Genomic DNA, 25,150 nt, shown 5'->3' with positions numbered 1-25,150 from the left:
TGACACATTACTTGAGAAAGGACTTTAAGATTCCAAAACACAGCTGATGTGTGGTCTAATAGGCAAAATGTACAGCTATCGGAGAATGACGCAACGAGTCAGTGTCATGTCCTGGAATTGACAAGATATGTGTCTCTGACCAACACCCAGCAGATTATCCTACTGCACTTGTTACTCTGTGTCTAACACAATGGTTAGTCAATGAATGTTTGGTTGGAAATTAGTTTTTCCCCCATCAGGGCAATCCATAGCCAATCATACCAGTGGAAATCTCTTGAGCCAAAAGACTAAAGGGTGATGTGAACCCTTGGGGTAAGCGTGACACAAAATATTGGTTGTGATCAACACTGGTTCTCAACTCATCTTGCATATAATCTACAGTAATCTACCAATGTATATCATCTCCTGTAACTGCACATCCCTTTGCATTGAACTGAAAACTTGACAAGCGTGGACATTAGGAAAATAAAAAGTACTGCAGCCCACGCAAGCCCAAGCTTTCCAAAAATCGATTACCCTGACTTTGAGGGAAGCGTAAGGCTCTGCTTTAACAGCTCTTTAACATATGCAGTTTTATTACGTATGTCTCATCCTACTATTCCCGGTATTCCACTGTAATTAATCATACTTTTAGAATATACGCCGAGCTCTGCAGAAATGAAGACCTGCAAGGGGATTTGGTTCAAAATGATTTGCTCAGTCAGGAGGAATAAGAGCCTTGAACACAGGTGAAAACTCCCTCTGTGTCTCCTTTGTACTGCTTAGTAACAAATAATATTTTATTTACACACCTCCTGCATAATGTAACATGATTTCACTGGGCTTCCTGACAGTGCTTTTACTTTGAATATGCTTTAGGTGGGATTGTCTGTGCTCTGAGTTCTCATCTTGAACTGATTTATAGGCTGGAGAAAATAATGAGATTTAAAAAACAAAACAAAACAATAAAAAACATCAAAAAATGAGCAGCTTTAACAACTGAGACCAAAATAATGGGCACACTCACCATGCAGCGAGTGAAAGAAAAAGCCGGGCGTATAATCAAATGAATTCTTTAAGGAGAGCAATCACCTCGGTGATACAGCACGGTAGAGCAAGCAGAAAGGAAGTACTTTGCATTTGCCTTACATGGAAACCATGTGTTAAAACTGGAATGATTTTCTCCACATGTGACGAGATAATCAGAAAACTACACTCATGCACAGTTCCCATTCCCGCACTCCCAAGCTATTGAAATAAAAAGCAACACACAGGACTCCTCTTGGCATGCTATATTGTATCCATTAGGGATACTGTTGTGTTAAATTGCTTCCTGTCAAAATAGCATCCCTATTTTACAACATACTGTCCTGTATTTTTACTGGCATTCATGCTGCAGAATGCTTGTTGCAGTGCGTAATTAACTCCGGTGCAAGATGCCCCTAAAAGGAATAATTAGCTGTAAACTTATTCGACACAGCGCCACCCAAGAGGTTACTTTGTAATACTGATTCCGCAGCGCATTATGTTGATGTTTCTGCACCTGTCCAAGTGGATGAATCAGAAAGTGCATTCAGCAGGCAGAACAGATAAACTTCATTCTGATCTACAGGTGACAGAGACAGGCTGCCTAACACTTTTGTAACAGTTTTTTTAACGCAGAGGATCGCAAGGACAGTAAATTCAACAGACACCTTTTTAAAATCTGTTTTGTAAATGTATATAATATAAGTGCAAAGCCCCAGAGGTGTGTATGGGAGTGTGCGGGGCAAAAGTGTTAAAGAGAGTTACTGTGTATATATATACTGTGTATGTGTGCATATATATATAAACAGCAGTCACAAAGCAGATCTCACTTTACCTTCATTTCAGGTCATGCCATTTTCACAGAAACAAAAACAACTATTTCTTCCTATCCAGATAGGGTTTTAGCATTGTCGGATAACAACTGCACATAATTCTACCTGAAACGTATTCCCAGTACTGTGTCAGTGTGTGTGTGTGTGTGGGGGGGGGGGGGGGGGATGGGGGAGTGGGACTGATTCACCGAGGCAAAAACAAACCAGGTTTTTAAAATCCATTTTTATGTTATTCTTACATTTGAAATATGCTGATATCTCAATGATGACGCTATTGATGAAATGAGGATTCCTGGTACACTCCTAAAACAGGTGATCTGTTCATCCTTGACCTTAGCAGTGGCAGATATAAATACAGCCACTATTTAAATATTAAAATAGCATCAGACCTGCCAGGTTACACTTTCATTAATCAATGTAATTAAAAAAGAGTGAATATTCTCAGGACAATGAAACTGCGGTCAGTACCAATGCCTATAAATCTGATAAAATGCAACACAAGAATGTTACATTTGAAAATATGGGTTAGTACTAATTCAAAGGAGTGCTTGGAAAGAAATGGCTCAAGACTGGAAGGTAATTTGCTCAGCATGTCTAATTCCATTCCCCTGCAGTAGCTTCATTGGTCTCAGATAGTACACTAATCCAGTAGTTGGATTTTCATGTGACTCATCAATTCATGTGTTCTGATGAAATGTCCCAGTGTGAAGCTACTTTAAGGCTGATCTTCGAGGCTTTATTCCTGGGATTAACTGCCTTCTCTCTCTTGATAAGAACCGTCTTGATTTTCATTTATTAACAGAAATCCCGTTTTCATCCCAGTCGACCAGTTCACATTGTGAGGAGACCAGCGTGTCAAGAGAATGAAGCATCCGTTTATAAAAAAGAATCTAACGTCCAGGGCTGTGAAAACCTCTAAAGGATCATGAATATAAACATTAATAGTTTAAATAGCATCCTTTCCCAAACAAACAGCTGAGATTAAAACAATCACGTCTGGGGAAAATACATGCTAATAGGACTGGCAGCACAAAATCTCAGCAATAATTTAAAAAATACAAAGAAACCCAAACAAAACAACTTTCTTTAAGCAGGTTTTGTTTCAACGTTCTGAATACTGGTGCATATTAATAGAGGAGCTGAACCCATGTTGCATAAGATGTTAAAATATGCAACACAGCTACTGCTTTGATCTACATTAAATAAAGATTCGTTTCCAGCACAATTAGTTATCCTTCATTTCTTACAGCTCAGGGATGCAATCTTAATTCTGTTGCTTTCTGTTGCACTAAAGTGTGTTCTAGTTAATCTTTTGGCTTGTTGTTTGTCACATTGGATCACATTCTCACATGAGCTTGGGTAGTACTTGGGTGGGAGACTCTAAGCTTAATCAGTGAGAGGAAGGTTACGCAAAAAATCGTGCCAGTCACTTCAAGGCTTACTGTAATTTCATAATACAATGTGTATCCTCGCTGTGCATAACTCACATGAGTGAGTAATCCCGGCATTACTTCTATATTACCAGCAAAAAGTTTATAGGTTACAGTAACTCAAGTTTACTGTGCACCTTGAAAAAGCAAGTGCACTTTACTTCGTAGATGAAAAACAAAATACTGGTTACAATCATAATAATTAAGACATTTAAAAAAAAAATACAAGGAATATCATACCAGAATTGGTAAAATATAAACCCAATTCTGTTGTTGTAAGCATCAAATTTAAAGCCATAGGTACCTTTCCTATAGCATCTCCAGAGAACTGAGTGGTCAGTGTTAGTTTTTATTTATTTATGTATTTATTTTTTAACACTGCATAATCAGTTTTGTTGTGTATGTCTCATCCTACCGATCCTTAAATGTATTCCACTGTAATTAATCATACTTTTAGAATATACTCCCAGCATAATGCAGCCTTTCAAATACATTCAGCTGCGTTATAAGCAACAAAAGACAAGATATTAATTAAATCTGCTGTTACAGTTGATGTTTTCTGAGGACACGTTATCTCTTGAATGAGCGATGTGTGGTTTCCCCCAGTGACAGATCTTACATTTTAAATTACAGAATGTTCTTTTTAATAACCTGTTCATCCTCAGCACTCTGTAAACATATAACAGAAAACAAACAGGCTGTGTTGACACTTACGGGAGTCTCAAACACTCAAGGATATTGACTGCGTGGCCTCAACTTGTCGGACAGATTAAAAGCACAATGCCTGTCTTCATATACTTGTTTTAATAAATGTTGTTTACTTTATAAATCAGTGATGAGAATATATGATCTATAAGTATTCTGTATAACAAACACCACAACAAATGCTGCAAATCAGAAAGCCCAAGTATATACGCAGCATCCAGATTTAAAACATGGCTGCATTTTGGAAACTAAATGAGATCATGACGTTTTAGTGAGATTAGCTCATCTGTATTGAACAGGTGTTAAATTCTTGTCTTTGACATTTAATTCCAACCCATCTTGAAACTTAAAAAAAAAAAAGAAATGTATTCAATATTCCAATCTGAGGCACAGGTTCCTTAAATGGAGATACTTGGCATTCTGTATGTGTTATTAGTATCCCTAAACAGATCTGATAGACCTTTACCAACTCTCATAAATGTTTCCTATCAGAGGGCTGAAAGTAGGGGTCATCATATCACTGACCCTGAAATTGCTGTGTACATGTAAGTAGCTGAGACCCTACTGACTGTCATAATTAGCAGGCACAGCTAGAAAACAAACAAGTTGGTGTTATCGTACTGAATTCATCTCGGCATTCGCATACTGAATGACCTTGGTTTTCCTTGCCGGTTTTATCAGCAAATGGTTACCTTCAACGATATCAACAGGTGCAGGCAGACAAACCAGCATCTCTGTGCTAAGATTGATTGTGGTAACCTCTACCAAGAAGCAAAGGGGGTTCTGCAACTTCTTTCATTACAAAGTAAGCCCTGATCAGATCAAATGCCGAAGGCATTAAATGCTAGATGTATACAATTCAATGCAAGGCAGCAGTTTGGTGCTGGGAGGGAGATATATTAATAGAGCTTGGTCACTGGTAATTATGTATGTAGATATTAGTATGCAGTTCTGCTGCTGAAAGGAAGGCAAGCATGATTGATGTCCCCACACATTTGTGGAAATGCTTTAGGCACCTGCTAAGGAAGAGATAACTTGCAGTTAACACTTAATTTTACAGATTGCTGATTAATAAGGATGTGGACAGATAACCACGTTAACTTAAACAGCTTTAAGAAGCAAGCGAGCAGCTACAGATCTGCAGCCCTCTATTTGTAAAAGTGCCGCTCGTTAGTTACTACCAACCCTGCAGCTAGTGTGAAACGAGATCAATTTCGAATTCCTGAGAGATGAGAAGCGAAAGACATATGCCCCCAAAATAAGTAATGGTATACCACAAGCTCCACACACTCTAGTGGCTTAAAATGGTCAGTTTTTAAATCAATGCTCTGCCAAGATCTGAATTGCTATAAGTAATGCCCACACCAATACCCTACAAAAATCCAGCTGTAAAGAATGAGGCGGTGCCGTGGCATGAAGCTCGTCATGTTTGCTCACACCAGTTCATGGCAATTAAGTGGATATTAATAGTGGATAGCATTGTGAGGTACTGCTCTATGTCAGAAAAATAACACTTGGGGGCATGTGTTTTACTGCAGTCATCACTTATGGTTTTTTTTAGTTTTTTTTTAAGGAGTAAACTCCACCTTATTCTTACAAAACTGTGCTTAAGAGCCATTTACTATGTTACCTTTCCAAATATAATGAGTGGACTGGAGTAACAATATGGCCCATAGTGCAGTAATTGAAATGTCTAATCATGCATAGAAACATTCACAGTACATCAATAACTACTGCGTATGTCATTTGACATGAGTCATTTAATGCACTGACCAAATGGAAAGCAACTGCATTGACCAGCCCGGGATTAGGAGATCATTATCAATGTGTTTTGATCGCAGTCACTAATAACTGGCACAAGTGTAAAAAATGCACTGGCTCTTCTACTCAGTCAATAAGCCAGAGCTGAATAAACATGCTCAGCATCCAGTGAATGGCTTAAATGATTTTAGAGAAACTACTGTTTGCAATTATATTTCCAGACTGGATAATCGATCTCTGACACATTATATATATATATATATATATATATATATATATATATATATATATATATATATATATATATACACACACACACACACACACACACACACACACACACACACACACACACACACACACACACACACACTGCTGTGTCTTAAAGGTACAGCATTCAAAACATGATAACATAATCATTCCACCATGTAATGGGATGTTGTACCTCACTGACTCTGCAGTGATGTCATATTGCTGGGAGTTTGTATCCATTTCAAAGCGCTGTCAATATTATTATACATAAATGCTTTAGAATTGCTCATTTTTTTGCTTAGAGTGTGTTTCCTGTTTAATTTGGTTTAATTAAGATTATCAAGAAGCAAAATGAAATATGCATCAAATAATCACTCAATGCTATATTACAATCAGGATCCATGCTATATCAAACATGTTTTTAAATCAACAGAGGTTTGCTGTAATTGCATATATTAGCATCCAACTTTTGTATCTTTTGTATGTGCATTACAGTAAATGAATGCTTTCCCATACACAGCAAGCCCTGCTTCTCATTCCTGTTGCTGTTTACACTGTAAAGCACATTCAGTAAATACAAGCAGAAGAAAGTAGGACACAGCTGCAATGCTACAAGCAATAACAAAAAAACTTCCAGCACCCAAAAAAATTAATCTGGAACTTCAATCAGTAAGATTGTTGTTACAGTGACAATGTATCTATCTGATGAACAACTGACAGTGCATTAGGGAGGAGGGTACTTGAAGTTCATGTTATAATAAAATGCAATTGAGAATTACATTAAAATCAAGAACAAAAAATGACATATTATTAAGTGGCTTTATGAAAGCAGGTTTTGCTGTCATATGCAGGGCTGTATGCTACCTGATTATTTTAATAAACTGAAACCTTGACATAATTTCCTTCCTTACTTGGTTATTACATTTTCAACCCTCTTTCTTCCTCTCCTACGACAGACAATTGCATTTTATCAATAAGCCTAAGACGTGTCTCAAAGTAATAGTTGCTTTGTGTTAAAAATGAATGCCGAAAGCAAGAGAAAAATGGACAAGTGCATTGCAGTTTACTGTCTATCGATTACCCTTGAAGCTTTCCTGCACTGCACTGGGCTGAGCATGTAGTCTGTATATTTTAATTAGTGCAAGCTGCATATCAACATTTTGTTTTGACAGAGCGGTTAGGTTTCTCAAAAGCAGTCCGCTTTAGGAATGAAAAAAAAAATAAAATCAGGGTTCTTTAGACTTTTCTTTTCTTTGCAAGTTACAAATGAAAAGCGTATGCCAAGGTTACTGTTTGAAATCGTTTTTTAAGCTGGCATGGAGCTGCTATCATTTGGGTTCATCGGCTTTGATATCATTATAAAGAGATGGAGATCAAACCGAAATCTCCAGGCTCCCATTGCCATAATGTAAATGGCACTTCCTCAGGGTGAAACCTTGAGTAGTATAATATCATCTAAATGATAGAGCCTTTCTTGAGGCGCATGCTGACACTATTAAGCTGCACCGCCAGCTGTTGGCTGTATTGCTCTCAATGGCTTGTGGTGGTAGTCCTAAACCCTTGCTGCCCATTATTTGATGCCTACACCTGCTAAACCCATAGCTCTGATTTTTCCAGTAACTCAAAGGGGCTGATTGGCTTTTAATAACCCGCATATTAGAGATTTGTCAGATTCTCCGCCACCGCCACAAATGTTCTGTGTATCTGCTTTCATTCCTCAAGTGGAAGGAGAATTGTCGACGGGAAGCCAATATTTACAAAAGCCAACATTGGCTCTTTGATGTCTTCTTTTGTATATCAACAGTGAGGGCAGTAATTAGTTGAAAACACATGTCCCATTAGACTTAGAAGAACTGCTAGAAGAAGCAAGGTTTTCTCAGGCTTGATTTAAAGCCAAACCCAGGATGTGCATGACAATCTGAGCGCGTGTTTCAATATGTACAGGGGTCAAAGTGATGCTTCTGTTTATGCCAATTTTTACTTGAGCCATTATCTATTTTTATCAACCTGAAAGATTTTATTTCTGGTGTGATTGTTATGTCTTTAGATCCTACTGTAGTTTAAAAATATGTTTTTTATTTGTTTCATCACTAGTTTTAGTGCAGCTGAGAAATTATTTAATTCTCCATTTATATTTGTTTCTACTGTACTGTAAAATACAAAAGTCCCAGGACAGCTGCTGGCATTTACCACTGAAAGGAGAGAGAGAGATTGGTTTCTACTTCAGAACTGAAGCAAGGGAACAAAATCAGATTTTAGAAAACTGCACAAGCCCTGTGAGAGTGCAACGTGTGGTGAAAAATAGAAACTCTCCGGGGACTAAACCTCTGCGAGGAAACAGCTAATCTCAGGAAAATACAGCACACAGAGAACAGCATAGCCAAAATAAACTGCTTTGAGAAGCAGCAATTGTGTGAATTTACCATACACTGCAGCCTCAATCAATCCAGAGCATATCCAAAGAACAAATTATACTATGATAATAAAGATATTAATTCAGTTCATTATTTAGTATAGCTGCTGAATCACCATTATAATAATAATAATAATAATAATAATAATAATAATAATAATATTATAATATTAATTATTATTATTATTATTATTATTATTATTATTATTATTCTTGTTGTTGTTGTTGTTGTTGTTGTTGTCATCATCATCACTAGAATTGTTGTTTTCAGTAAACACCATGCAATCTTTATAATCTTGTCTGTCATTTCGGCACAATGATTATTATAAACTGTTATAAGAGAAAGGAAGGCTAAGCTACACTTTCTTCTCATTGCTGTATTTAATGTCGGGATCATGACTGCTTGTAGGGTATGGTGAAGTAGCAATTATGGACTATTTGGCAGCTCGTCCTGTCTGGTAAGGCGAGAAGAAGCCACCATCGTCCATGACAATGCCATGTCAGCAGGATGGACCATGACAAAGCAACAACCCCCCCCCCCCCCCCCCCCCCCCCCCCCCCAAAGCCATGGGGCATACCAGCAATATTCTGTTTGGCCGAACATATATCAGAGATTGATTGATATCTGATACGATACTAGCGAGCATTTACGTGGTGAAACTCGGGTAATGACCCTGAGGGCATCCCTGACGGCCCAGCTGTAGGATTAAAACTGAGATCGTGACGGCGACGCCCAGGTGAGTTTACCTGAGATTTATATAGGAAGTGATCTAATGAGCAATCATTCAATAATCCTTCCCCCCGAATACCAGCCTAAGCTTCCAATAATTGCATGACAGTTGGCATGATCCCTCTTTGATACAAGGACCTACTTTAGTGCTGACATCTATTAAATGCAGAATATATACAGTGTAATGCACATACTGGCTCCTAACCAATTCTTAGATATCGTACAATCAATGCAGCAACACAAGGAATGTGTTTGATACTGAAAGCTTCAGAATTTCAGATAAAGCTGTTCTCTAATCAGCCCTGTGATGGCAGCATATTGAAGTTGGTTTAGCTAGAGTAAAATCAGCTATTCAGCTTCTATTGAAAATAGCACTGTGTCAGTCTTGTCGCTGTTTTATAAAGTCGTCCGTCAGTCTTATGATACTACTTTAACTTTTCCTCATCTATACAGTTGCCTATGTAAGCAATAAGACACAGTGACAACATGTCTTTGTGTGAGCTATTCACAGTGATGACTACCAAGTGCTTTTCAAAATAAAACAGACTCCTGGTGTAGAGATATGCAACTGCGATTTCCCTCAGTGCGATGCAGTGAGATCACAATATGTTATACAGTTCATTTTTAATGATATAGAACTGGATTGTGAGCGGCCAGTCCCGAAGCCGAACATTTCCAAGTCATTTTATAGCAGGGTCATGCCAAGTGTTTCAATATCTTGGACTCTTTCCTTTGATTGATATGTTGAGCTAGATAATCAACAGGATGCATCATTGAATGACAGGACGCCCTTTGTAACGCTAATGCATGGTTTCCTGTTGCATGTGATTAAGTAAACATCAATCTGCAACGCACGTCAGAATAATCAACAATGAATGCATATATTTAATAAAATCGTTCTTTAGAAGAATGATTCCGAAGGACTGCACCTCCTCTCCACTTGCCCCCCTCTTTCCTTGCTGGGTATCATTAAAATAAATGCTGTTTTTAACTTCCATAATCGCGAGGCAAGGCACAGGGAATTATTCAATGTGAGAGGAGGTTAGAAGTTTTACAGCAGGTTCTCCAGAGAGAAGACTGTCTGCCTCCTTGTTGAATTATTGCAGTTCTGCCCTTCGTTACCCTGCCCTCTCAGAGACAATCTGACAACGTATTCTCATCAAGGCCACTAGGAGGAGAAGCATAACTTTTCTTTATGACTCCACGCTCAGTTTTATTAGATGCTGCTGCCCTAGCATAATTATGCATTGTAAAGTTTATTTGCTGTAGATAACAATGTGACTGCACCTGCTGTAGTTAATCTCCATCACAACACATCAAGAATGTAACCAAAGTGTAATTAGACAGTATACTAAAACAATGTTTGTTTTGTCCTTATAACCTACATTAATGGTGCAATGTACTGTGTTTGTTTTTTAAATCCGAAAATATTTAATGAGTAAAAACCTGCAGGTTTTGGCATAATGAATGTGGAGCTCTGAGGTTTTCATAGAAAATAAATATAACAAAATAAAGAAAAAAACTGCAACTTAGAGTTTCATAATTTGACCTTTTCACAAGGTATAATTTTATATTTTGTATATTTTATACAGGTGATATTATTGAACTTTTTAACTGTATTGAATTAGCATCTCTGCCCATTGAATTGAATGGCAAGGCAAGGGCCGGACATGAGCCGAGAACCATGAGGTTCAAAGACGACCGCCTTGCGAATCAAGTAAAGAGCAAGCTCTAGAGTCGAGAGGTCAGAACAGGTCTTATGCTGATGTCTGTATAATTAACTCATCAGCAGCGAAGAAGGGATTAATTACAACAGCTGCCACATCACTACTGTAATTAGAATGATATGCTGTTAGAGAAAACCTTAACTTTCAGTAGGGTTGTGCAAAACATCTAACATTAGTGTTTAAAGGGCATCCCTTTCAGGTATTGTACTGCATCCAGAACAGAAAGTCACACTGTTCCAAGATATCCCAGGCATATACCCTTCCCAGGGCATAAAGACTCAGCTAATGTAGAATTAAACACAACGGTCTGAACAGCTAAACAATCGTTTAGAAAGCAGAGCAGCGGCTTTTAATGAAGGAACTGGATAGTTGCTGCCATGTCCATTTGTTTATGCATTCATTTATTTGTATCTCTTCATGAAATGTTTCACACAACTCTTATGCACACCCGTTCACATTCCCCGTCACATTCAAGCATGGGCAGCTCCAGCAGCAGGCAAGGTTCTTTCCTTTGCTAATTGCAGCGGGTATTGGCCTTGCTAATGGGGTCTTGAACAGTCAAGTAAATACATGTTTCAAAGCAGGCCTCGTCATGAGCATCTCCCACGTGCACAATTTATTAGCCTAGTAACATTCCAGACTCTAATTTGATGCTCATGATTCTGTTTTTCATCCCTCGTCACTGGAAATTAGGGACATTTCCCACATCTCATTCCTCTTTGACTAACTCCCATTCTCCGCCACTGTTGTTCAGTCCCCAAATGACTGCATAACCACTCTTCCTATAGCTAGCTCACCGTAATACTGTGAATTTAACACAGTTTAGGAGCTGGTTATATATCTAAATTGCATGTTACACACAGGTTGCATGTATACTCAGGTTATTGCATTCAGTATAGTATGCCATGGTATTTTTGAGGTAGTAAACAAAGGAACATTATACAAGGGATGTAAACTGCTACCTGGTTTGCTTTACAGACAGGGTGCCCATTATAATCTGACATTTAAATGATAATTATCACAGCTCCCCTCGTAAATGTAATTGTACAGTGCATTCACATGCAATGACAAATGAACATATCACTGCTTTCAGGTTAGGCGGGTAGTTCTTGAGTTATAATTATATTGCTTTTATCTAAAGACGGGAACTCATTAGTTTCTAATTTACTGATGAAGTTCTTGACAGGAAGGCGCTAGAGAAACCATTTTCAATGTTTCCCAATAGGACTCTCCAGATGGGCAGGCTTTCATTTTCTTCATTTCAAACACTAGGGTATGAATGAGTATATTAATTACATTCATGTAACTTGAATTAAAAGTGTGACAAAAATGCGCTAGGGAGACTGCACTGTGGCTGATCCGTGGAGCCAATATTGCAGCCGGTGTGTATGCTGAGGCTCCAGGGAGGCAAAACAGGCTGATCCCTGGAGCCAGCATTACACTTCAGCCATCAACACCAGGCAGACGGATATCTGCATCATCAGATGGAAGGAAATGCAGATGGATCCCATTAGCTTACAGTAAAAGAAGCTGTGTCTTAGTTGGTGCTTATCTTGGCGAGAGCTGAGTCCTATATCAGCATGAAGTATTAACACCTACTCTCATGTAATGAAAGACATTATATATGTCTATATATTATATATGAAACCCTGCAAAAGGAATATATATGTGCTTGAGAAACCATGTTTCCCAATAGGTCTCTGCAGATGGGCAGGTTTTATATATATACAAGCAGTATATATAAAGCAGTTTACAAAGTGATATCAACGCCCATCAGTATTTTTATATAGCGCCTTTCATAGTGGACCACCAACACAAATCGCTTTTCAAGATATGAGACTAGGGTGTGCGAACTATGCGTCAGCTGTAGAGTGACTTGCAATAACATCTCACCCGAAAGACAGAGCACAACGAGGTTAAGTGACTTGCTTGGGGTCACACACATGAGTCAGTGGCTGAGCTGCGAATTGAACTGGGTAACTTCTGGTTACAAGCCTGTTTCTTTAACCACTGGACCACTTTAACCACTGGACCACACAGCCTCCTATATATCTATCTATCTATCTATCTATCTATCTATCTATCTATCTATCTATCTATCTATCTATATATATATATATATATATATATATATATATATATATATATATATATATATATATATATATATATATATATATATATATATATATATAGTTGTATAACTGAAAACAGGAGTGCAAGTATGAAGCCCATCCAAGCTTTATTTGCAATACCTAATTGTGTTAACTTCTATTACCGTCAGATATCCAGAATTCAAAATGCTTTCTTCCTTTAAAGTAATGCTTCAAGTAGCACAAATGACTTCACTTTATTTGAAATCTACTTGCTATTGTAAGCGCTTGCATTCTCCAACTGAAATACGTTTTTGTATTAAGAATAACATTGGCTCCAGCTCTGGTCAGCTAGTCAATATTAATGACATGACAATGAGATACCTGCTGCCACATGCATCAAGATTCCTTTTGCAGGGTTTCATTAACTGCCACGTTTAAGCTCCCCACTAAGATGGATGGCTCTTATCTACTGTTCATCAAGAGCCTCCCTCTGCAGGAGAATTTAAAATGTATTAAAATGTGTGCTGCAATCAAAATGGCAGACAAGACAGGCACACTCGTTCAAACCTTGTGGGAACATGAGCTGGCTGTAAAGAGTTGCGTAAAGAAAATCCCCAGTGAAACAATACAAATAGAAAAGCACAAAGGAGAGTCTCAGTTTGACACAAGAGTTAGATATGATTGTTTCATGAGATCTGCAGTACACAGCACCAAAGCCAATTCCCATTAATAACAGCATTTACTGTGTAGAACTAAATCCAGCTTGCAAAACAAACCGGAAAGTACACAGCTGTTACATAAGCAACATACAAATTTCTTGTGCTGCTTGTACCTTGATTAAATTGTTCTGACAAGCTAAAAAGCATCCTTGGTTTTTCCAACTTAAGACTGATAGCCCACCTGACATTTGCAGGTGCACTAAAATATCTGTCTCCTTTCATTATATGTATTTGAATGAACTTCCTACCCAGTCTGTCAGATTTACTATACATCATGTTTGAGGTATATCAGTTAGAGGTTATATCTTCAAGAAGAAGAAGAAGAAGAAGAAGAGGAAGAAGAAGCAGTAACTGTCATCACAGCATTGGCAAAATGTTCAGCAATTTGTTATTTCCAGCTGCCATTCCTACATTGCTTATTTATGTAAAGAACACAGTTTGAGGTAACAGGGTTCATTGCTGATGCCTGTAATTTGTGTTTACAATTGCTGATGATCTTTAAAGTGAAAATGTGTATCGCTTTCTAAGGAAAAGGTCTTGAAAACTGAGAAAGTAATAACCTTTTTGTTTGACATTCGCACACAACACAGGCCTGAATTTTGTTGCTCAATATTATCTTGCAATCATAATTTTTTTTTTTGCACAATTGTGGCTAAAGGCTGTGTATATCAGAACTAAAACCATATAAAAGAACTCATCCCTTTTATTCCCACTGTGATTTAGAAGGAAATACAAAAGGCACTTTCACATTCCTACCAGCGGTGCTCAGTAAATAGATGCCTGAAAGTGATCTGGACCCAAGAGGATTTGATTGTTCGGGAACACCAATCTCCTCATTTAACTTACTTCTGCCTCTAGGGAATCTATATTTCCTACTCGATCATTGCTCTCTGAGCTCCAAGCTTAGAATGGCAAGCTAAACCTCACGTGAAATGTAAATGCTATTTAACAATGTATGTAAAAAGAACTTCACAGGGTATAATCACAAAATAAGCAGGGACATCATTTTAGCACTTGAGAACCATACTGTGAGAAAAGATTGGTTGTATACCCATGCTGTTTGGGTAATAGTTGTCCTTGTACTGTACTTTCAAAACTTCTTGAAAGTAGCTCCACAGAGGTGAGGGCTTAACTAAAGAATTGGAAACCTATACAAAGGTCAGTCTTCATACACTTTCCATTTATCATTCCAGCACCTTCAGCACTCACATTCCAACACAGATACAAGATCATCTGTGCACTGCTTCTGAGCCATCATAGCACAAGACCACATCTACCCCAACCCCCCCCCCGCCCCCCCCGTCTGCCGCAGCAGAGGTAGCTGGCTGACCTTGCTCTAATGCAGTACACAACCAGCAAGGTGATTTTACGGAGATCAATGCGTTAGTCGTTGGTTGCTTTGGTGTCTGGAGTGCTTTCGTTCATGCCAATTGTCTTTTCAATTGAGTTTGTTTCCATTTTAAGTTCTGAAATACTACACGTCAGATGTGACCTTGGTATCAAGTCAGACAGGCAGGTAAACAGAGGCAGTAGTTTTATTACCAATCTATTATGTTCTGTATGAAGTCCAAAATATAGTGCCGTGTTACAATGTGTGCATTGGGAAGAATGCAGCTACAGCATTTTGGATGAGTAGCAGTCTAGCTCTGATTTCTAATGGTCAGAAGGGTCCACATTTCTGGTACCATAAATACAGATTAGATGGGTTTAATACTTTAAAACATGAAACTTTAGGTCTTGGCTTAACATTTTCTGCACTTTCTTGTAAGAGAATGATAACTCAGGATGTGCATATAAATTCCTTTTGTGAGATAAATTATCCATCTTGTACTTCAATCCTTGGTAAAATGTTTGAGGATGGGGAGTGTAGATTAGTTAAACTGTGACACAACAGTCTGAGTGTGTAAAAAGAGACACATTGATATATGAGTGTCCTTCACAATTTTGGACAATAAAAACAGCAGTGGGCCCCTGGCGAGGTGTTTATTGCCATGGTTACATTACTGCGGCTCTGCAATTTGCTACCAAAAAATACCTTTGTTTTCAAGAAGCACGTCAAACAATTCCTGCTTCTGTTATTATGATGATGTGCAAGAAAAAGACGTGGCAGCATTAGTACAAGAAAGTCACAGTATACTATCAAGTATAACAAAGTCCTGCAGCATTTAACCCGTACTTGAGTCATTAATAAATCTGTCTTCACGGTAAATCGTTTGGTTGAAGTCCCTCCAGACTTTGTTTCTGTTGTTACTGTACTATAGATGTACACCTACAAGTTTAGCCTACAGAAACTGGTTATGAGAAATGCATCATATCATGGACAAGACAAAGAAGGAGTCTCAACAGCATCTGCTTCTCGGTGTGAGCGTTCGGTCTTCATACAGTCCGGCGGTGTTAATGGTCCATTGATGTTCAGTAATCAGGATGTGGATTGTATTCCTCCCAATTATTTCCTGGCAGAACATGTTCATAAGAGACTGTTAGCACATGTTCAATGGCTGTTACCCAAGAAATTGTTTGTAAGTGGTGCCACCGCATCATTTCTGTCAAGTCTTTAAAAGGTATTCCTAATCATTCAAATCTTTTCTGTTATACAAATACTGTACAATGATTAGGACAAGTTACAAGCCTGCAGTTTAATTAAGCAGAAAAACAAGCTGTTTATATTTTTTCTGCGGCAAACTAAACACAAAATACAACAAATGCCATACAGGAGTGTGTCCTGTCACCTTAGCGTCTTAACATTGCAATAGGTGTTGTGACAAGAGAATTAACAGATAAAGCATCAGCACAGGAGAAGAAATTAAAAGTAGAGTTTGTAGGCTATTGTTCTAAAAATAAAAAGTTGCAAAACAAATAATCTTCAAATCATACATGTGGATTGGGTATACTGCAAGCACATTCACAGTGTACTAGTGGATATTACATATAAGCTGTTGTTAAGGCATTTCTCACACTCTGTTTAAGCATATGCTAAACCCATACCTCTTATGACTAGCAATCTTGAATTTATTAATTATTTCCACTGCTGTACAGCTGTTGTTTACTCCAAAATACTTTTTTTTTTTGGATACCTCATTGAAGACAAAACCCCAAGCCTCCAGACTCTTCGTTGTGAACTGGGAATAAACAGTAAAGCAACTCTTGAATCCTGACCAGGAAGTGTCTCAAAAACCTCAAAGTGAGGTAAACTCAAAACAAGTTTAGCTAGTGGATCTCTCAAGGGAAAACGATGAACAGACAACAGTACATGTAATTTGCCACTGTCAAAAGAGAGAGGCGCACTTCTATTTTCGGTCATGCCTCGCTGTACCAAAGTTATACTGGTCTCTTTAAAAGCCCACTTTAGCCAATTAATAGTACAGAGCTTGATTTGAAAGGTCGATGCATCTACCAAAAGTATTTGCTGCTCAACTACAATATATTTTTGCTTAGCCTGGGGTTCACAACTAATGTTGGAATGGTTGAAGAAACAATGATTAATTCATGATCTCTATAACCATCATTAAAATGGCACACCCGAATTTGTGGAGTAAGTTCATGTTTAGTCCAGGGGCAGACACAAATTTCAGTACATTTGCTGTCTATGGATGTACTCCAGTGTGGTGTTTCAAGTCCAAGTTCATGTCCATACTGGTCTTTGCTTCCAACACTACTTGTATAAGCAATTCTGCAGGGTCAGGACATGGTGCCGGTACCAACTTTCCTTGGTTTAATGATTACCAAACATGTGTGCAAGGGTTCAGCAGGGACCAGGTCAGCTGCCAACTTTGCATATTAAAGCAGGAAAAAAAAAAAACTTTTTTTATACTTAGACATGTTTTTGTTGCCACTTGCAATCCCAGATTGTGGGGATATAGAATATGATGATGCATTTAGTAAATATATTGATACAAGCCCCATTAACCCTTCTGGGATGTCTCTAAAATGGTTGAGTGCATCTCAAATCGCTTCTCCTTGAAATAAAATAAATGTAAAGCTGTAACAGTAAAGGGTGTCATGAAGATAGATAACCAAGGGGTCTATTGAACATATCTCATCTGTGAATCGAAATCGTGCCACTGATTCAAAAAGTAATAAAAGGACCATATGCAAAAACAGAGGTAACACAAGCCTCTAACTATACTGTCATGATAGTGCAATTGTATGCATGGTGACATAGCAATTACATTGCAAATACACAACCTCATCTGTTTAAATACAGTGGAAAAAAAAAACTACACATCGATGTGTGCAATCGCTATGCGAATACAGGGTAATTAGAGGGTAATTAGGAACGCTTATTGTAAACATCTTACCAAAATCTGTCAAAGTTTTGGGTGAGGGTCATATTTTCAATGTGATTTGAATGTTTAAAAAATAAATGCATGTTGCCTTCATGTCTGTATCGTTCACAAAAGATAATGTGTAATCCACAAATCTATGGTAATGCGCATCAGTTAGATTAACTGGGGTCATTTTGTCGGCTCTTTGTATTTTTAAGGTCATTTAAAAAGTCTCCATTGTCCAGTACACATAACCACCTTTGACAATGGGATTTAAATGCTGCAGTGGGTTTCCCTCACATGGAGTACTGTATTGTACGTACTGCTTCATTATAATTGGTCATAAAGCATGACTTCACATGCAGACACTGGACCATTAATGCAAGCCCTGGCTTCCTCACCCTAGTTACAGTAACTTTAAAGAAGCAGAGCACAAAACCAGTGAAGGATTTCCCTGTCTTTCAACTGATAAAAACGCAAGACTGAGAAAAAGGCAGCGTACATCACAATATATTTTCCCCTTCTTCAGGTAAACCCTAAATCACAAGCATTTGCCAAAAAACTTCATACTGCATTCATTTTCCACTTGCTGGAAAACACCAATTTTAAAATCAGTTTGATGGATGACATTGATTTAGATTTATTTTTTCCGAGCAGATGGGCTTGGATATCACTTTCTAAACGGCTTTTTAACTTTTATATACTTTTATAACTTTACCATTAAATGAGTAGGTGTTGATACTTCATGCTGATATTGGACTCAGCTCTCGCCAAGATAAGCACCAACTAAGACTCAGCTTCTTTTACTGTAAATTAATGCGAGCCGTCTGCGTTTCATTCCATCTGATGACGCAGATATCTGTCTGCCTGGTGTTGATGGCTGAAGTGTAATGCTGGCTCCAGGGATCAGCCTATTTTGCCTCCCTGGCGCATCAGCACACACAACGGCTGCGATGCTGGCTCCAGGGATCAGCCACAGTGCGGCCTCCCCAGTGTGACAACCGTCTGGACTGAGCTGAGTAGGGCACTGCTCTTATTTCTTTTTATTTAGGCCAAGCAGAAAAAAGCAAACAGTTTTTGGCTTGGCTAAAACCGGTTACTCTTCATCCGATCTGACAGTTATGAGGTCGAGTAATAACACAGCGTCGTTTGTTTTTTTTTCATCTTTCTCTTATATACATTATGACTTTTGTAAAGCCTTTTGTGATGTGCCTTAAATAATACAATGAGTCAGGTAGTCTTAGCAATTCCCACATTTGTACTGTCGGATAATATTCTGCATAGAGCAACCGGAAACGACCACCCTATGAAGAAACAACATTAGCTGGTTCAATAATACTGATTTATATCTATACTTTTAACTTTTTTTTTTTTAGGAGGGGTAAGCCTGCTTGCTAACACAGCTTCTTTTGTTAAACAAATGGTAAAAATCAACCATTAAGTTTACAATCTCTGAAACACCTGGTGTAGCAGTGGTGACAACTGTATTAATGAGCACGTGAACCCGGGGTCATCTGTTAAAACATGCACTTAATTAACATTCAATTAAATTAACATGAAATATACAACAAATGAAACATTTTCATTGTGAAACCCAAACAGGTATCGTGAATTGAAACAATGTGATTAGTAAGAATAAGTTAAATGTACCATGAATTATTCATGGTTTACTTCACATGAATTAAATAATCTAGCAGGAAATTAAGTTTAGCTCATTGGTAAATATTATTTTACAGAGCAGAATTGTTTCTTCTATATCAAATGACGCAGTTCGCTTTTCTCTCGTTTAACAGAGACTTAGAACTGCACTGCACTTATCCACTTTTGCTTTTACAATATGAAACCCAGGGTAAGAGCATAAATATACAGGGCACACACTTTGTTTTACACGATAGCGCTTTAAGTAATGTAGCTTGAATAATAACTATGGCTTCATTTGCCACATACCCTTTATTTAATGCACTGGAAATAATTTAAATCTTATGCCTGGATGCCGGAGCTAAGAGGTGACATTAGAAAGCTTACACTGATATAAATTGTAATGATGCACTAAAGGGTTTTTTTTTTTTTCAATGCCTAGCTGAAGGCAATGCTGTTGTGCATCACTATGGTGTTGCAGTACTTTCTAAATAATACTGTAGCCTTAACGCATGGTTCTGGTAATTTCTTGCAACTTCACTTAATTCTGGGCAGTGGTCAGATCCACAGCTGCTGGCAATAGCTGTTTCCCGCAGGTGCTAAGAGACGAATATGTATATTCTATCTGTGCTCTAAATGATGCACTAGTGATTGCCCAAAGTCTAGTTTACTCAGCTGCTTTGTGAAGCAATGGACCTCAAACATCATCTCAGCTAGTACTGAGTAGATGCCCTTGAACCTACTGTAAGTGTATCGACTTAAAACAACTCATTACAAAACCAGTGATTTCCTGGCTCTAATTGATCAAAAGACTCTTTTTTGTTTAGTTATTTTTTTTTTTTTTTGCTTTTGAATTCTATCGAGCTGTATTTTAAGTACTAATTTTCAGAGAAAGAAGGTATTTTTTATTTTTTTTATTTATCTTTATGTTATTTTTTCGGGGGGGGGGATTATAAACAGCCCTCTGTGGACATAAGGTGAACCATCCTACCTGCACATTGCAGCTTTTAGCTAACACTGCATTTAAGGTGTTATTGATTACCTTTTGAGTAGAGCTTTATTCTGCCAGGTTGCTCGATATAATAATTGCACCATAACTTTCCTCACTTTCTGTAAAGTCAGATTAGAGTTGTCTGCACACCTTTTTGCAATCTCTCAGGACGTGGGTGTAAGTGTGGCTATGATATCACACATTTCGTATGATTCTTCTGTCTGTCATCAGTTGGCTGCTTTAGGTTCCTCGTATGTGTTACTGTATGTGGGCAGCTGCTAACAAACGTGCGTGCTTTACTGGCGTGCAAAGGATCCTGCATCGGGGTCGCTGTCTGTATTTATTAGTATACACTCTTCTTGTGCCAGTCAGAATTGAACAACCCACTCTTGGACTGCAGGACATTAAATCCATCAAGCTCAGTCCTCTTCACTTTGCACAGCTCAGTAATCACACCTCCAGGCGCTGCCTCCCACAGTACTGGAGGAGACAGCCATGGGTATGGAGACAGCTGCCTCTGCTGAGGAGTGCACTGGGCAGCTGATTGACATAAAGAAAGAAAAACAGAACACGGCAGAAAGAAAACGGTCTTGGAAGAGACTTCTGGTGAGGCATGCGATCACCAATGCTCTGTCTGCCTCAGCGATGAACCGCACACGTAACACATCAACCTGTTAGAGTGCTTTAAAAACCTTCCTCGACAATTCCGTTCTCTAGTCATCTCCATCCATATTAATGAGGTAAAAGCGATAATCTCCTGCTGTGATTGGACTGATTCCCTAGTATTGCTGTCAAGCAGTTTGGCGAAAAGAATTTACTGAGGCGTAGCATAAATATTCAGAGGATAGTGCCAGCCTGCTGCATGCTTTACACTCTTCAATTATATTTATTACGGAATGCAAATCAGCACTGAAAAGCACATGCAGTTGTTTTGACAATCAAGCCATGATATCCTGCTTAATCGTTTACTCCCCACCAAGCCTTGATGGTCATGATATACCAGTGCGTTTCTGAAATAGCCAAAGTTTACACAAGGCCAGTGATCTCCAGTGATATAACACACATAGACATTGTTAAGATATTTTTCCCAGTGCTATTACAATTTTGTTATAAAAACAGGCAACACTTTAATGGTGCTGAATAGCCCTGTTAATACATATATGGCTGGTTTCACAGACCCTTGTTGGCACTAACGTTGGATTATCTTACCTCAGCTAACATGAAACCAGTCATTACTCATGAATTCTAGGATTGAGACCATTAAAAAAAAAAAAAAAATATATATTAACATAATTTTGATTTTTTATTTAACATCATGCAATCAAATAAACCAGAATATTATATTGCAAAAAGTCTACTGGTGGCCATAATAGCAGTACAGTATTTCATGTTAGATTTTTTTAATTTTTGTCAGTTTTTGGTTAAGTATATGGAAAACTACAACACGGTATGTAATTCAATATGTTAAGGTAACACTATTCAGCAGGTTCATTCGACTTTTATGAAACAAAATTGGTTAATTCTCTAGGGTGATGCAAAACTTTTGGCCAGTACTTATATAGTGGAAAAGACCAATCTTCACACTAAGTCACATCTTGTATCACACACAATGACTAAACCCCAGAACACTAGAAATCCTAGTGAAATATAGACTGTAACCCCCAGATTGATTGCTGTGTTTTTCTAGAACAGCACTCTCTTGGGGTGGGTGAGCACATGTGGGGACAGCTGTTTCAAAAGTGTTCCCATTGCAATGTCAATAAAACCTGTTACAAGCCCCATAAAAAAGGTGTTCCCAATAAAGAGCAACATCTGTTTCTGAATTGCATTCATTTTTCTAACAATCCTGATCTGCAAAATAAGATAATACGGTGATACACTTTTATTGTAATTGGCGGCAAAATGATAATTCATTTATCATTAAACTCCAGCATCTTCTGTGCCGAGCGCTAGCTACAGTATGAAACATTTAGTTGTTCTACAACTGTCCAAAAGAAATCTCAATTTCTGTTATCTGGCAACAGAACAATAACTCTGCAGTCATTACATGATGATTTTCGGCTGTTGTGATAGACACAGCTTGCTCAGTACATGCCTTCAGTGTTGGGTTAGTGTGTGTGCTGATTGATACTTATCAAATGTCACAATCTTCTGCCCCCGTCGGCCAGCAGGCCGTTTCCAACCACAGAGGCCGATCAACAGATAATCACCATTATTCCTTAAGAGGCGCTTGTCACAGAGGTCTTCTGTTTCCTTGTGGTAGTTTGAGGTATGGATGCCCTAGATAATTGCCCATCCACTACTCTGCCCTTTAACTAGATCCTAGTCTTTATTTACTGTCAGTCCCCTGGCAGCAGCAGGTTCCACTCCTATCTATCAAATTGTCTCTTCCTGTGTCTGTTTAACTTCTTAATAGATCGACATGCAGTAGCAAGCCTACATGTTTAACAGATCGTGAGAATACCGAATGTATTGCTGTGTGTAATTTGAATAACCATATAATCAGCTGACCAGCCTATCACTGGGAGCCAAAATCACCAGACAGAATATCTACTTGATGTTTTTTTGTTTTGTTTGTTTTTTTGTGTGTTCTTGAAGTTGTGGATGAACGCGACCATTGCTGGACCAGTAAAAACAAGGGTCACATTCATATAGTTGCACTAAATGCACAAGTCTTTAATGTAATTCCTGGTGCACTAAAGCTTTGTGACTGCTGTGCAATGTGACTACTTTGCAACGAGAGATATTAAGTAAGTGGGTAACTACAGTGACTATGCATATGGTTGTGGAATTAGAATGGAACAACAAGCATATGGTTCTAGAATAAGAATGGAACAACAAGCATATGGTTCTAGAATAAGAATGGAACAACATGCTTAATTACAAAATGCTGGCAGTTGCTAGCACCACTTGTATTTATACATGTCACTGTGCATTTACAATATTATGGAAGCACAACTGCAGAGTTATTATAGACCCTTACTATAAAGTGTTACCAAAATAACAAGGTCAAAAATCAGTGTTTTGATGGGGGAGAAATGAGGAGCTGCATTGTCTTTAAATGCTCTGATTGGCTAGAAGCTAATCATAAAAGAGCTCATCATAAAACTGGATGAAAACCAGTCGGCTGCCACCTTTTAAACTGCATTGACTTTGAGGGGAAATGCTTCTTACCATAAGTTAACGTGCACAGACCACAGTTTGTTATCCTGCTTTATAAACTGAAAAATAACCAGATGTCTGATGAACCACTGTTGGACTCGCTAGGAAATAATGACCAACTCCTGGGAAGTATTGAATAAGCAAAACTATATACTGCTGAAGCAATTAATATTTAAAGAATGTAATAGGTAGCCCTTTGACCGGCAAACTAAATGCACAGGTGGAGCTGACACAGTGGAGCAAACTATGCAGTTGGCCGAGAGTAAATCATAGAATGATGTTCCACGAGTATCAAGAGACCTGGTAACCAAGGTTACAATCAAAGCGACTACATCATTACAAAAGTGGGGGAAAAAAAAAACAGTAGCTCACTCTACTGTACATTGCACATGATGATCAAACAGTAAGATCAGAAGAACAAGGAAAAACTGAATTGCATGGGGGCAGCTCAGAGGGTAAACGCACTGGCTTTTTGCCTCTGGAGACCTGGGTGGGAATCCATTTTGGGTCACTTAAATAAATGAGCCCTCCACATCTCAAAAGCACCAGACAGCTGGCTGCTCCAGAAAGGCCAGGCATTGACTGTTCAGGGGTCGTTCTTCAGGTTAGAATTGAGGTGAGACTGCAGAGCACCCTGGGGTGGCTCACCAAGTGCCTGGCTATGACGTGCTAAGAAGTAAGAATTGAGGTCGGATTTCCAGAAAGTCATTTTTTGATAACGGAGGCCTGGAGGGTAAATTAAAGTTTACAGTGGAATTAAGCTGAATTAAGGAATATCCAACATCATTTTGAAAAGGCATTATCGAGGTTTCATGAGGGTAGAAATGGCCAAGCATCATATTAACTGGGTAAAAATAATTCACAGGAACTAAAATGTCATTCATACGGTGATTATGAGTAATTTTCTGTTTCCCAGTAATAATATGAATTAAGTTAAGGTTAGGGCTTGAGGTGAGCTGGCAGATTCCCACTTGTATACACCACTTTATAGCGTTATCTGCACAACCCTTTTGCAATCGATACTGCGCTCATAGATATACTTACTGGGTGATTATCAGTCTTGTTAGGGTAGCACAGTGCAGAACAAATATTGATGTGTTGATCAGTAACCAGCAGCAAACTCACAGAAATGTTATTTCTATGTGCTTGAATGCACTTTTTTTTTTTTTTTTTTTTAATTCTTAAGCCTCTGTGATTGCGAAACAAAAAAATATATGTATAGAAACCAAATGTCTTTTGTATCCAGTCAAACCGTAATGTTTTCCTGTTGTATTGCTTGCGACACTTTGTGCTGGGTAGACTTGCAGTGTTTTGAGAGTCACTGGGAGGTACCAGACTGATGCCATACACTCCAGGATTTTATCTGTGTCTGTCTGGAATTAGCGGTAGAACACTGATCGATCTTGGAAATGGATCAGAAATC

The sequence above is a fragment of the Polyodon spathula genome, chromosome 36, assembly GCF_017654505.1.
Source record: "Polyodon spathula isolate WHYD16114869_AA chromosome 36, ASM1765450v1, whole genome shotgun sequence".
Taxonomy (NCBI): domain Eukaryota; kingdom Metazoa; phylum Chordata; class Actinopteri; order Acipenseriformes; family Polyodontidae; genus Polyodon; species Polyodon spathula.
This window is presented reverse-complemented; position numbering follows the sequence as displayed.